Source organism: Rutidosis leptorrhynchoides, chromosome 5 (genome assembly GCF_046630445.1).
Source record: "Rutidosis leptorrhynchoides isolate AG116_Rl617_1_P2 chromosome 5, CSIRO_AGI_Rlap_v1, whole genome shotgun sequence".
Taxonomy (NCBI): domain Eukaryota; kingdom Viridiplantae; phylum Streptophyta; class Magnoliopsida; order Asterales; family Asteraceae; genus Rutidosis; species Rutidosis leptorrhynchoides.
In genome coordinates, this window is record NC_092337.1 from 69436472 (window position 1) to 69449168 (window position 12697).

Genomic DNA, 12697 nt, shown 5'->3' on the forward strand with positions numbered 1-12697 from the left:
AGTTTAACGATGGTGTCGGAAAAATTTAACTCGTTGCGAGCGAGAAGATATAACCCGTTGAATATTTGGGTGGAGTTTATTTAAGATTTTTTTTATGAAAATGGTTATTTGACACTTTACCCCCCTGTTTGGGGGGCCGATTTGAATTTTTCAAAAAAGTGAGGGGGCCTTTGTTGGTAAAATGAAATTTAGTTAAAAAAAAGGGGGGTGAAAAGTCAAAAATGCCCCTGATACTATTCATAACTTTTGTCTATTAATTAATATGTAAATTTTATGTTAGGGCCCATGGGCCTTTTTCTATATTTTATGTTAGGGCCCATGGGCCTTTTTCTCCACTTCGATCTAGGCCCATAAATTCTCGAGACCTCTGCAAGTAGTCATTACGTTCAAATTTGGATTAATATCGGTAGCATTTAGATTAAAGTTACAAATACTAAAAATACAAGTTTATTGATATTGATACAATTAGAATCCAATCAATAATGAAAACAAGTTCAACTGCAATATATTTGCCAGCTACAAGCTCCATTTCTTAATCTTCTATAGTTTCTATTAAAATCCTATAATGATGATGTCATTATTAGGCTATTTCCTTTATTAACAAAAAATCAAAAATCAAAAGAAAAAAATCTAAGCCCTTATGATGATGTCATTAATTTAATACATTAAATAAATACGGAGTATAATAAAATTTTATTAAAAAATTACAGAGTATAACATTAACTTCCATCCGTCAATTTGCAGCGTAAACCCTACCACTAACCATAACCCTAACCCTAACCCAAGTATTCTCTCAATTATCGTCATCATCTCAACCATTGTAATCGACCATGCCGGGTGCTGAAGGAGGTCCACCGGAGGTTACTCTGGAAACGTCCATGGGTTCTTTCACCGTTGAGGTATATTTCACTCTACCATTCTTATATTTTAGTTCCCTCATTGTTACTCTGAACTATGAAATAAACTGATTGTTCAATTTTTCTTCGATCAGATGTACGATAAGCACGCCTAAAACCTGCAAAAACTTCATTGAACTAGCTAGAAGAGGTTACTACAATAATGTCAAATTTTACAGAATCATCAAGGTATGACAGTTAATAAGTATACTAAGTATATGTTATACGTTATAGTTATAATAACGATAAGGATAATTTGTCAATTAAGTGCTGGATTCTTTGTAATTGATTAATGAAAAATAGGATTTCATAGTTCAAGGAGGTGATCCCACTTGTACAGGAAGGGGTGGAGAATCCATATATGGGTATGCTACTTTAATGTTCTCATAAAAATAGGTTTGATATTTTTAGAATTATTGATGAGTTTGTATGAACTGAGATTATGTCTCTAAAGGATCTGTTATATATGGAAATATGGCTATTTTGTTGAAATGAATGTGTAATATTGAAGGTCAAAGTTTGAGGATGAGATTACTCCGAAGTTGAAGCATACTGGAGCTGGGATCTTATCTATGGCTAATGCTGGTCCGAATACGAATGGGAGTCAGTTCTTTATCACATTGGCACCGGCACAATCACTTGATGGTAATCAATTTTTATTTGAATTTATTATCTTTATCTTTATTAGTTTGCTTTGTTCTTTTGGCATAACTCCACTTTGGACAAATGGGTATATTTGTTCATATTAAATATACAGACATATCTTCTTGACATTAGTATAGATGATAAGATTAATCATAATAATCACATCGCACAATCAGATTGAATGAAGCAATGTGTACAATTCTCATTTTTGCCTATGGAATCCTGCCAACTCAGTTTTGGATTTATTCAAATGTATTGTTGCAATATAATCAAGGTTTCAAATACTTCAGTATGTTAAGGTATGACCAATGTCTCAAACCTTATTGGATGCTCCTTTTCTGTATAATTTCGGCATAGCTTGCTTAATTATTAACGGTTTCATTTGTTGTTCTGATCTCTTTTGTTGTGAATACAAAGTATTACTTCAAATTAGCAGGGATGATCACGAGGTGATGTTTTTGTTTTTCCTTTTTTTATTAATTTTAATTAGGGTTCTTTTGATTTTTTTTTGGTCTCTTTTGTTGTAAATACAAAGTATTACTGCAAATTGGGATTAAAGAATCTTTTTGTGCTTTCACATACCATAATTTTGGGGTTTCTTTGATTTGTTTGATTTCATAGGGTTTAATAATACACTATTTAACTATTTTACTACGGAGTATGTATTAGGTATGAGTATATTGTGAGTATTTATTTACTTTTTTCCTGTTATCATTCTAGGATTTGTACGATTTAACGTCTATTAATTATATAGCTAGAGAATTTTGTGTACCTTGATAGAAAATCTTAATCTTATACTCTGTATGTATTATTATTTTACAAGCTTTCATAGTTGAGATTTGCTAAAATGTCTATGTTGTTTGATTTATAATGTTGCTTAATTAGTATAATAATATGATGTTAAGTTATGCATTTTATGTGACTGAATATTGAAAAGTGGGCCGTGATGCATCAAATTATAAATTCGATATATACATAAAGCTAATGTTGTACTCTGTGTGCTTCATGGTGATTGAAGTTATTTACTTTAAAACGAATGTGACATTTACAATTGTCCAGTCATCTAATGATTAATCTTCTTCACTCCAAAAGTTTCCCTTAAGTTAGAGGTGTCAACTTGGGTGGGTTGGTTTGGGTAATTAGTAGATATTTTCCGGCCCAAGTCTCCTAAACATTAGTAAATATTTTAACCGATTTTGTTCGTTCAGACGTTCAAGCAAAGATATGGAAGATATAACGAACTAATATCAGACCCATATATAATATATAAACTAATATAATAAAGGGTATATTAGTAAATTTATCTCTCATAAGCTCTTTTTTTTCTTTTTTTTTTCAAAAGCTAGTTTCAAGAACTTCTTTTTGTGGAGCTTCTTTTTTCTATAAGCTTTGTTGTTTTGCCACATTGCTTATGACTTGTAGCTTATTAAACTTATAAGCTCGACTGCTCGAGCTCTCATAAGTTCTCATAAGCTTCCATAAGCTCGTCAGCCAAACACACCTTAGCCAAACACACCCTTGAAGTGATTATTATAAGATTAAAGTAGGTGAAGAATTTTGGGTTTCTTATTTATTTTTATAATTTTTGTAGGGATAAAGAAGATGATGAAAGTTAGTGATAAAATAACGAAATTACCCTCACTGAAATGTATTTGATGTGATTTAACGAAACTTTTTAACGATTGATAGGGTCATGGATCATACGTGCAATATGTGCAAACTACGAGGACTATCCACGTAAAAAAGTTTAGAAACTAAGTATGTATTCTGTGCAAATTACATGAACTATCTGCTTAATTTTGTCGAATTAATACATGTTCCCTACTTCCATAATTGCCTGTGCAACTTGTATTCTATAGTTGTTTTCTTCATCACCACACATGACAAAAAACTTATCTATTACGGAGTAATTACTACTCGTGTTACTATTTACTACTAGTATATAATATATTGACGTCAAAAAAGCATCCATCCATTTCCGTTTCCATTAATATATGAAAACAATTACACTTCCAGATTTTCTTGTCAATCGAAGATGAGATAAAAAGTAGGAATCCTTGTAAAGATGTTATCTTTCTTATTATAGAATCTATTTAGTGGACACTAGTTAAGGCTCTTAAGTGTGTGTAGTCTCTCAACTTAGCATATTTATAGAGTTCATTTACATAATCATGAGTTTACTGATTGTATTTTTTAGACCAGCATATTGCGGAGTCACTAATGGTGGTCTACACTATGTGGAGTACCCATTACCCGATCATATCCTTTAACATCTGTCAGGAGAAACCTATTCAACTAGAATTCAGGTCACGTATTTCGAGGAAAGTAAAACGTTTAGGTGAGAATCAAACCCCAGGTCACATTCTTTGGTTCTCCCTTGAATCTGAAACACGTATTTTAAGATCGAATACCACTCAGATAATTGTTAATGGTAAATGCATGTCATGAACCCACAACTTTTTAGTTGATGGGGTTTCTAAGATACCATTAGGCCATGGGTGATTTTGTCATATAAGATTATAGTTTTATTTTTACGCTATTGCACACACATAACTAATTATATATAATCAATTACACATATGTTTTCCAACTCTTTTTTTTTTGTAACGCCAAAATTTATTAAAAGAGTACTAATACTTACAATACCTTTTTATAATAAGTTATTTTCAATCAGTTTTATCAAACATATCCTTAATCAAATAAAATAATAATTTAAATTCTGAGTTGTTTTCAGTTTTATAAAGTAATTTTCCTTTGAAACCTCATATATATATATATATATATATATATATATATATATATATATATATATATATATATATATATATATATATATATATACTAGAAATTGGTCCAGGTTGCGCGTTGCTGCAAATTAAACGCTACTTTGCATTCGAAAGGTTGTTAACAATTATAATAGTGATGCTATACATATACGCTTGGTGTATGTTGCAAAAGATTATGAACTATTAACAGTTGTAGCAGTGACATTAAATACAAAAGGTTCTAATGGTGGGTGGAAGAAACACGAAACATATCCTAAACTTCAAGGCGTTATGATGCAAAGGCTTGAAATGTCTTGTTTCACTAACTTGGTAGCTGAAACAGTGTAGATACATCATATGTATTATGCACATCAATGCGTTAGTAAAAAGCTAAAAATTTTCTTTAAGTATAGACTTTATACCTGTGGTGAACTGTTTGTTCATTTGCTGCTGTTTTGGTTTTGATTTTGATTTGTTCATAGGAGTTGAACTTAAAGTAATGCAGCGGAAACTATCCGTGTCTATAGGTTCGATTTTTGTGGCTCTGCCGAAACATGATGAAGTGGGATTTGATATTGCTTGGAGCATAACACTACCCTGTAAGAGTTCGTAAACAATAGTTAAGCAATGTTGTCATGACAATTTTAGTATAGAAGGTATATGTTGACAATTTTGTAAAATTCAATCAGGTATATACTCAACTTTATTTATTGTTAAGTGTGAAACCGATGGATAGTAATAGTGAATTTACTGTTGTACTTCATGGAGTGTTAATTGTACTTCATGGAGTGTTAATTGTACATTACTGTTCCTACCGACCCACTAACTATGGCTATTATAATTATTATAATATATAATATATATATATACACACACATACATACATAGGGAGAGGATCCAGTGAGAACTTTTTTAGTGTGAGAACTCTAGGAACTCCAAAAAACACCTAAATACACTTAAATTCGAGCAAAAAAAGAGGAATTCGAGCAAAAATACAAAACACGGACGAACAAAAATTTCAAAGTCGAGCAAAAAAAAAAAAAAAAAATTCGAAAAAAAATGTAGAACCATTTTTTGTTCGAATATCAAATTTTTTGTTCGACTACCTATATGTTCTACATTTTTGCGTTCGAATTTCAAAAATGTAGAACACATTTTTGTTTGAATATCAAATTTTTGTTCGTCCTTTTTTTTTGTTCGACTTTCTCCATTTTTGCTCGACTATCAGGTTTTTTGCTCGTCCGTGTTCTATTTTTTGCTCGAATATTTGCTCGAATTTCCCATTTTTGCTCTAATTTCAGTGTTTTTTTGAGTTCTCAGGGTTCTCACACAAAAAGTTCTCATTTGGTCCCTCTACTACATACATATATATATATATATATATATACATATATATATACATACATACATATATATATATATATATATATGAGCTCGGGGTGTCGATCATTTTTCCACCGTTATTGGTTAACAATGTCGGGGACGAGCCGTTCCTCGACACCGCACCACCGTTCGTGACCACCGTCGGTGACCCAGTGTTGCATATTCGACGGTGAGTTTGATGATATTTTCTGTTTTCTAAGTTAAAATATATCTGTTGGTTTTCAAATTAATTGTTTTCCTTTTTATTTACTCCGCATCATATATATATATATATATATATATATATATATATATATATGTATATATATATATATATATATATATATATATATATATATATATATATATACATGTATATATATATATATGTATATATATATATATATATATATATATATATATATATATATATATATATATATATATATATATATATATATATATATATATATATATGATGTAACGACCCTGGAATTTCCAACATTTATTTATTAATAATTATTATTATTAATACGTGTGATTAAACGAATGTATGTTATTACATTTACATGTTACCATGATTGCCCGTACTTGACTTTTAAGTGCCCGAAACGTCTTTGTGACACCCGGAACTTTCACGAATAATATTTTTAGATATTATTTACATTCATGATTAAATTTATTAATCATTTTAATTAACTAAGGCTATTAGTTAGTTACTTGGACTTTAATTGGTTTAACTTGTGATTTATTTGAACTTGGGCTTTGTTAGTGTAATGGACTCATGTTATTGGACTTCCAAGCCCACCCTACATTTTAAGTGGACTTAGTTAGCCCACTAACACTTGTAAGTATCAATTAGAAGCAAACTAGTTAGTTAACTTAGTAAAGAATCAAGTTACTTGTTCATTCCCATGCAAACACCCATTTTATCCAACTTTTGTAAGCTTTTCATGCTAGTAACCATAGAACAACTTCCCCCTCCTCCTTTTGGGCTGCTGCAGCCGTGACCATTCATGGGCACAAAGGGGTTCAATTTTTTTTTTACATTACTTGTTAACTTGCTAAGACTTCTCTCATTCAAACACACATTCATTTGCTTTCATCTTTTCACTCTTTCTCTCTCACTTTTCTCTCTAAACCTTGTAAGTAACAAACTTTTTTTCTCTCTTCTTTCTTGGCCAAAACCGATTTCTAGCACCCTTAAATCATCATCATTCTTTGATTGTTATAATCTTTTGTTACTTGTGTTGATTACTAGTTGTTATTATCTTTATTTACTTGCATGTTTTCAAGAATCAAACTTCTTAGTTTAATTCTTCTTTTATCTTGAATCTTCAAGAACATACAAGACATAAACTCTCTAGTTTATGATCTCCACTAAATACTTGTTCAAAGTTTATAAAGTTCATGGTTGAAAGACATACTTGAAGCTCATGAAGTAAACTTTAAAGTTTACTTTCTAAAGATCAAACTTTGGTTTGAATCTTTAAAGTATGAACAACCATGAACATTTTCTTGTTTATTTAAGTTTACTTCTTCAATTTATGCACTTTAATTTCATGTAGTTAGTTTATATGGTCAAGTACTACAAGTTAGTCTTGATCTCATATCTCTTGAACAAATTAAGTTAACTTTGGAAGTTCAAGAACACACAAATAAGTTTTCTTTAAATATAACTTTGGATCTAGACTTTTGAGTCTTGGATCTTCAAGATCAAACTAAGAACTATGTTCTACTACTTATGATCTTGATTAGTTAGTTAACTTTCAAGTTTATAGCTCAATATTTCTTTTAAAGTTCATGTATGTGTTAGATCTAAGACTTTGATGTAACTTTGGTTCATCAAACTACATGCAACTCTTAGGTGAGTTGTGCTTCATGTCTTAGACTTGCACTAGGGTTATGATGGTCAAGACTCGACTAAGATGATGTAGATACATCAATGAGTTGTACACTTGAAGCTATATGCATCAAGGATGAGAACCATGATGAACATCAAGCACCAAGACCACCGGAACCCTTTTAAACTCACTGCTTCTGTCCAAAACCTACTGACCTGATGTTTCTGGAACAGACCAGTAGACCTGGGCTGTTCTAACCGTGATTTTTAGATAGAACTTTTCGAGTAGATAACTTTTCATATAGGACTCGTCTTAATCCGAGTTACGGTTTAGGATTTATGGCCCTCCGATCGTTACTATGTCCTTTAACGTTGTGCAGAAATTTCTGACCTACTCGCACTTAGACCGTCGCCACGGTCAAACCAAGACGAGTTTGCTTCTGTAAATTTTACCAAACTTAAGGGACTCATAGACGGAGCCATGGCCACTGGTCTCACCTTAATTCAGTAAGGGTAGAGGCCGCGGTGACTGACTGAAGTCAGACTTTGTTTTAAGCTACTTTCATAAACGAAACCTACTTTACGCCTTTTGTTTAATGATGATTGATGATGACCCTTAAGACCTTAAATACATACTTTTAAACCTATTAAGACGATTTACTGACTTAGTACTATTTGATTTAGGTTGAGGACTTCGGACCATTTACTTGCACACCTTTCCCGACTACTACTTTACCGCTACATATCATTGTGAGTTATAGCATTCCCTTTTTACTTTAACTTATTTTGGGAACTGAGAATACATGCGGATTTTATGTCTTACATACTAGGCACGAGTACTTAAACTTATATATGTGTGGGTTATACAACGGCATAAACATTCCCTTTAGCTCGGTAACGTTTAATCATTGGTTTTTGAACCGTGAACGCGAATCTTAGATATGGATCCATAGGGTTTGACATCCCCACTCGGGCTAGTAGCGCTAGCATTTAACGAGTGTTTAATACTTCGTAAACATACGCACTTGCCAAGTGTACTTTCAGGGGGTATAAACGTTAAATTAGTTACCAAGTGCCCACGGTTAACATATACTTTATCATACTGTTTTGAAACGCTCTTTGTAGCACTGAAATCTCGTGGCCTACCTTACATACTGTTATACTTAAACTATAGCTCACCAACCTTTGTGTTGACATTTTTAAGCATGTATTTCTCAGGTGCTTTAGGTTGCTTCCGCTGTCTTACTTGTTGTGCTGTAGACACCCGCTGCTTAGAGTTGTCCACGCATGAACTACTTTACTTTGCATTCAAACACTAGTACTTTTGAATTATGACTTCTAACGACCATTTGGGGTCACGTACACTTATTTATTGCTTCTACTTAGTGAAGCATACTTTTGGATTGTAAAACTTTCGATGTTGGTTTGACATCGCTTTTAATTATGAATGCAAACTCTTTTTGAAAACGCATATAGTACTTAACCTTGTAATGATCCTGTTGTTGATGATTCATACACGATGGTTTTGTACGGGGCATCACATTTGGTATCAGAGCATTGGTTGTAGGGAATTAGGTTGCATTAGTGAGTCTAAGACCGACCCGAGTAGGATTCACTAATAGGACTAATCTACAACTTGCTAGTTTACTTGTTTCCGCTGAATTTACTGCATGCTACTGCTTACTTTTTTCGCTATATGCCGTATGCTACTACATGATTTCACTACTGCATGATGCTTCTTGCTTTCGATTGCATGCTACTTTCATACGAATTACTGTTATTGCCATGCTAGTTACCGTTATACATGATTTAAACTGTTGGCCTATTATTTGCTTGCTTTATGACATACTGACATGAAAAATTTATTTTTCCTTGTTCAGATGTCGGATGTTCCACCTGCTGGCATTTCGGGCAGTACAGACTCAGACCCCGTCACCCTACCTACTGCTACACCTGCTGCTGCTACTGCCGATACACCGGCCCCGACACCCACTAGTGATCCCGACGCTTCCACTTCCGGAGATGGTACTAGTGCACCTGCCCCAGTGTCCGCTCCCGGACCCTCGAGGTCACAGCCCCGCATTGGTGGTATTGAGATCCCCGCAGAGTTCGGGGAAGGGCCGTTTCGTAACCACATGCGCACGCCTTGCCGACGCACTCCCGATGGACGTTTAGTCGTGATTCCGCCAGGCAGACACAGACAGATGTTGGCCGCCTTCGGACGCTTCGGATTACCAGCTCAGCCACCAGTGTCACCACCACACGATTCGGATGACTCATCATCCGCCGATTCTTCATCATCAGACGACTCCAGCGATGATGAGGATCCTGCTGATAGACCTATTCAGGCACCCTCCACCACGCCGAAGAAGCGGTACCGTTTCGACGGCACCGTCATTCCAGGGGTGAATGGAGGTCGTGCTTTTACTGACGCATTTGGCCATCGTCGTAGGGTTACTGCTCGTAAACGAGTTGTGCCATACCCTGCCGACCCACAGATACGTAAGGTTCCCCGTTACGTATTGACTATTCCTGGAACCGTACCATCTAGATTTAGATACGGATCACTTACATCTAGGGACGTACCGTCTACATCCGGAGCAGGAACATCTACATCAGCACCACCGGCACCACCCGCACCACCCGCCCCACCTGCACCGCCTGCCCCACCAGCTCCCTCTGACGAGGAACTGATGAGGGAGGTTGAGATCCTCCGAGCTCGAGTCACAGAGCTCGAGGAGCAGTTGGCTCGAGGAGCAGTTCACCCGCCTTCACCGTAGGACTTTGTATTTAGATTTCATGATGTAATCTAGATATAGTTTCATGTATTTCATATGTATTGTACGAAATTATTCAGACGTATGAAACTTATTATTATTAATGAATGGAACTTTGCATTATTTAATTCTTGCACGATATTCTATTTACATTGCTGTACGATGATTCTGTGATATTTGTACCTAGATGCATTATTTAATAACATGTGATGTTTTGATTCCATGTTGGTCACTATATACTGTATTATTACTACTTGCATGCTGGATTTTGACTTGAGTCAAAATTTTTGTTTAGAATACCATGGCTAACGGAAGATCCACACCTACCGCCGCCCAGATTGAGGACATGATCAACGAACGGGTCGCTGCAGCCCTAGCAGAAAGAAATCTCGAAGCTCCACCGCCACCACCACCGGTTATTCCACCCGTTCGAAATGGGTGTACATACAAGGAATTCCAGAGCTGCAAACCGCATAACTTCAGCGGCACCGAGGGACCAGTTGGTCTCACCAGATGGTTCGAGAAACTTGAATCAGTATTCCGAGTTAGCAACTGTTCGGAGGATAATAAGACCAAGTTTGCATCTTGCACGCTATCTGACGGCGCGCTAACGTGGTGGAACACGTTAGCTCAAGCGAAAGGGACTGATGAGGCGTATGCTACGCCTTGGGAAGAGTTTAAGTGTGCTATGATTGAGGAATACTGTCCAAGGACCGAAATACAAAAGATGGAGATCGAATTTATGCAGTTGAAGGCCGTAGGGAACGACCTTAACAGTTACAATCGTAGGTTTTTGGAGTTAGCACTGATGTGTCCGACCATGGTCACCCCCGAATTCAAGCGCATGGAGAAATACTTCTCGGGACTTCCTAAGTCCATCAAAGGAAATGTCACCTCATCCAAACCACCGAATGTTCCCGAAGCAATGCGCATGGCGCATACTCTCCTGAATCAAATCATCCTTGACGAGTCGGAGAAAGCTAAGTTTGAAGCCGGTAGTAGTGAAAAGAGGAAATGGGACAACAACCACAACAACCACAACAACAACAACAACAACAACAACAACAACAACAACAACAGGGGGAGAAACTACGATCAAACCCCTGCCAAGAGGCACAACAACGGTGGAAACCCTAATCCCAACAACAACACCAACACCAACCCGAACTACAAAGGAACCTTACCACAATGCAAACGGTGCTACAAACACCACACTGGGTATTGCAATGTTGTTTGTGAGAAGTGCCAACGGGCTGGGCATATCGGAAGGGACTGCAAGGTCACCACTTTGAATGGGAAACCGAACACTAATGGACCGAAGAAGTGTTATGAATGTGGACAGACGGGCCATTTCAGAAACGCTTGCCCAAACAAGCGAAAAGACGGAGGACCACCCCGAGGTAGAGCCTTCAATGTTAATGCAAGGGATGCACGCGATAACCCCGACTTGGTGACAGGTATATTCAAAATCAACAATCTTTTAGCTTCTGTCTTGTTTAATACTGGTGCGGATAGAAGTTATGTATGTAGACATTTTTGCGATAAGATTAATTGGTCATTAGTCCCGTTAAAAGAAAGTATGCTTGTCGAGGTCGCCAACGGTAAACTTGAAAAAGTTGACCACATTAGTCGAGGAGCTGTTATCAACATAGCTGGTGCAGATTTCGAAATTGACTTGATACCTATCAAACTGGGAAGCTTTGACGTGATCGTTGGTATGGATTGGTTGGGCAAGATAAAGGCCGATATAATCTGCGGAGATAAAGCACTTCGCATACCACAAGGAGATGGCGAACCACTGGTTATCTATGGAGAGAGATGTACCTCGAAGTTGAACCTCATTAGTTGCGTGAAAGCGCAAAAGATTATGAAGAAGGGACGTTTTGCTGTCCTAGCACATGTGAAAGCAGTAGAAACTGAGGTGAAGAGCATGAACGACGTTCGAATTGTGAACGAATTTCCCGATGTCTTCCCAGAGGAATTGCCTGGATTGTCGCCGCAGAGAGCCGTAGAGTTTCAGATTGACTTAGTGCCAGGAGCTGCACCTGTAGCTCACGCACCTTATAGACTCGCACCTTCCGAGATGCAAGAATTACAGAGTCAACTACAAGAGCTGTTAGACCGAGGATTTATTCAACCAAGCTTCTCGCCTTGGGGCGCACCTGTGTTGTTTGTGAAGAAGAAGGATGGATCCTTCCGTATGTGTATCGACTACCGTGAACTCAACAAATTGACTATCAAGAATCGGTATCCTCTTCTTCGAATTGATGATCTTTTTGATAAACTACAAGGATCGAGCATTTATTCAAAGATCGATTTGCGATCCGGATATCACCAGCTGAGGGTGAAGGAAAGTGACGTGATGAAAACTGCATTCAGGACTCGTTATGGTCATTATGAGTTTCTCGT

The 12697-nt window shown here is 36.2% G+C and overlaps 1 pseudogene; it reads left to right on the forward strand.

Moving 5' to 3' along the window:
* Nucleotides 1-749: 749 nt before the first annotated feature.
* On the forward strand, nt 750-1986 carry LOC139850271 (peptidyl-prolyl cis-trans isomerase CYP18-2-like; annotated as a pseudogene).
* Nucleotides 1987-12697: the final 10711 nt, after the last annotated feature.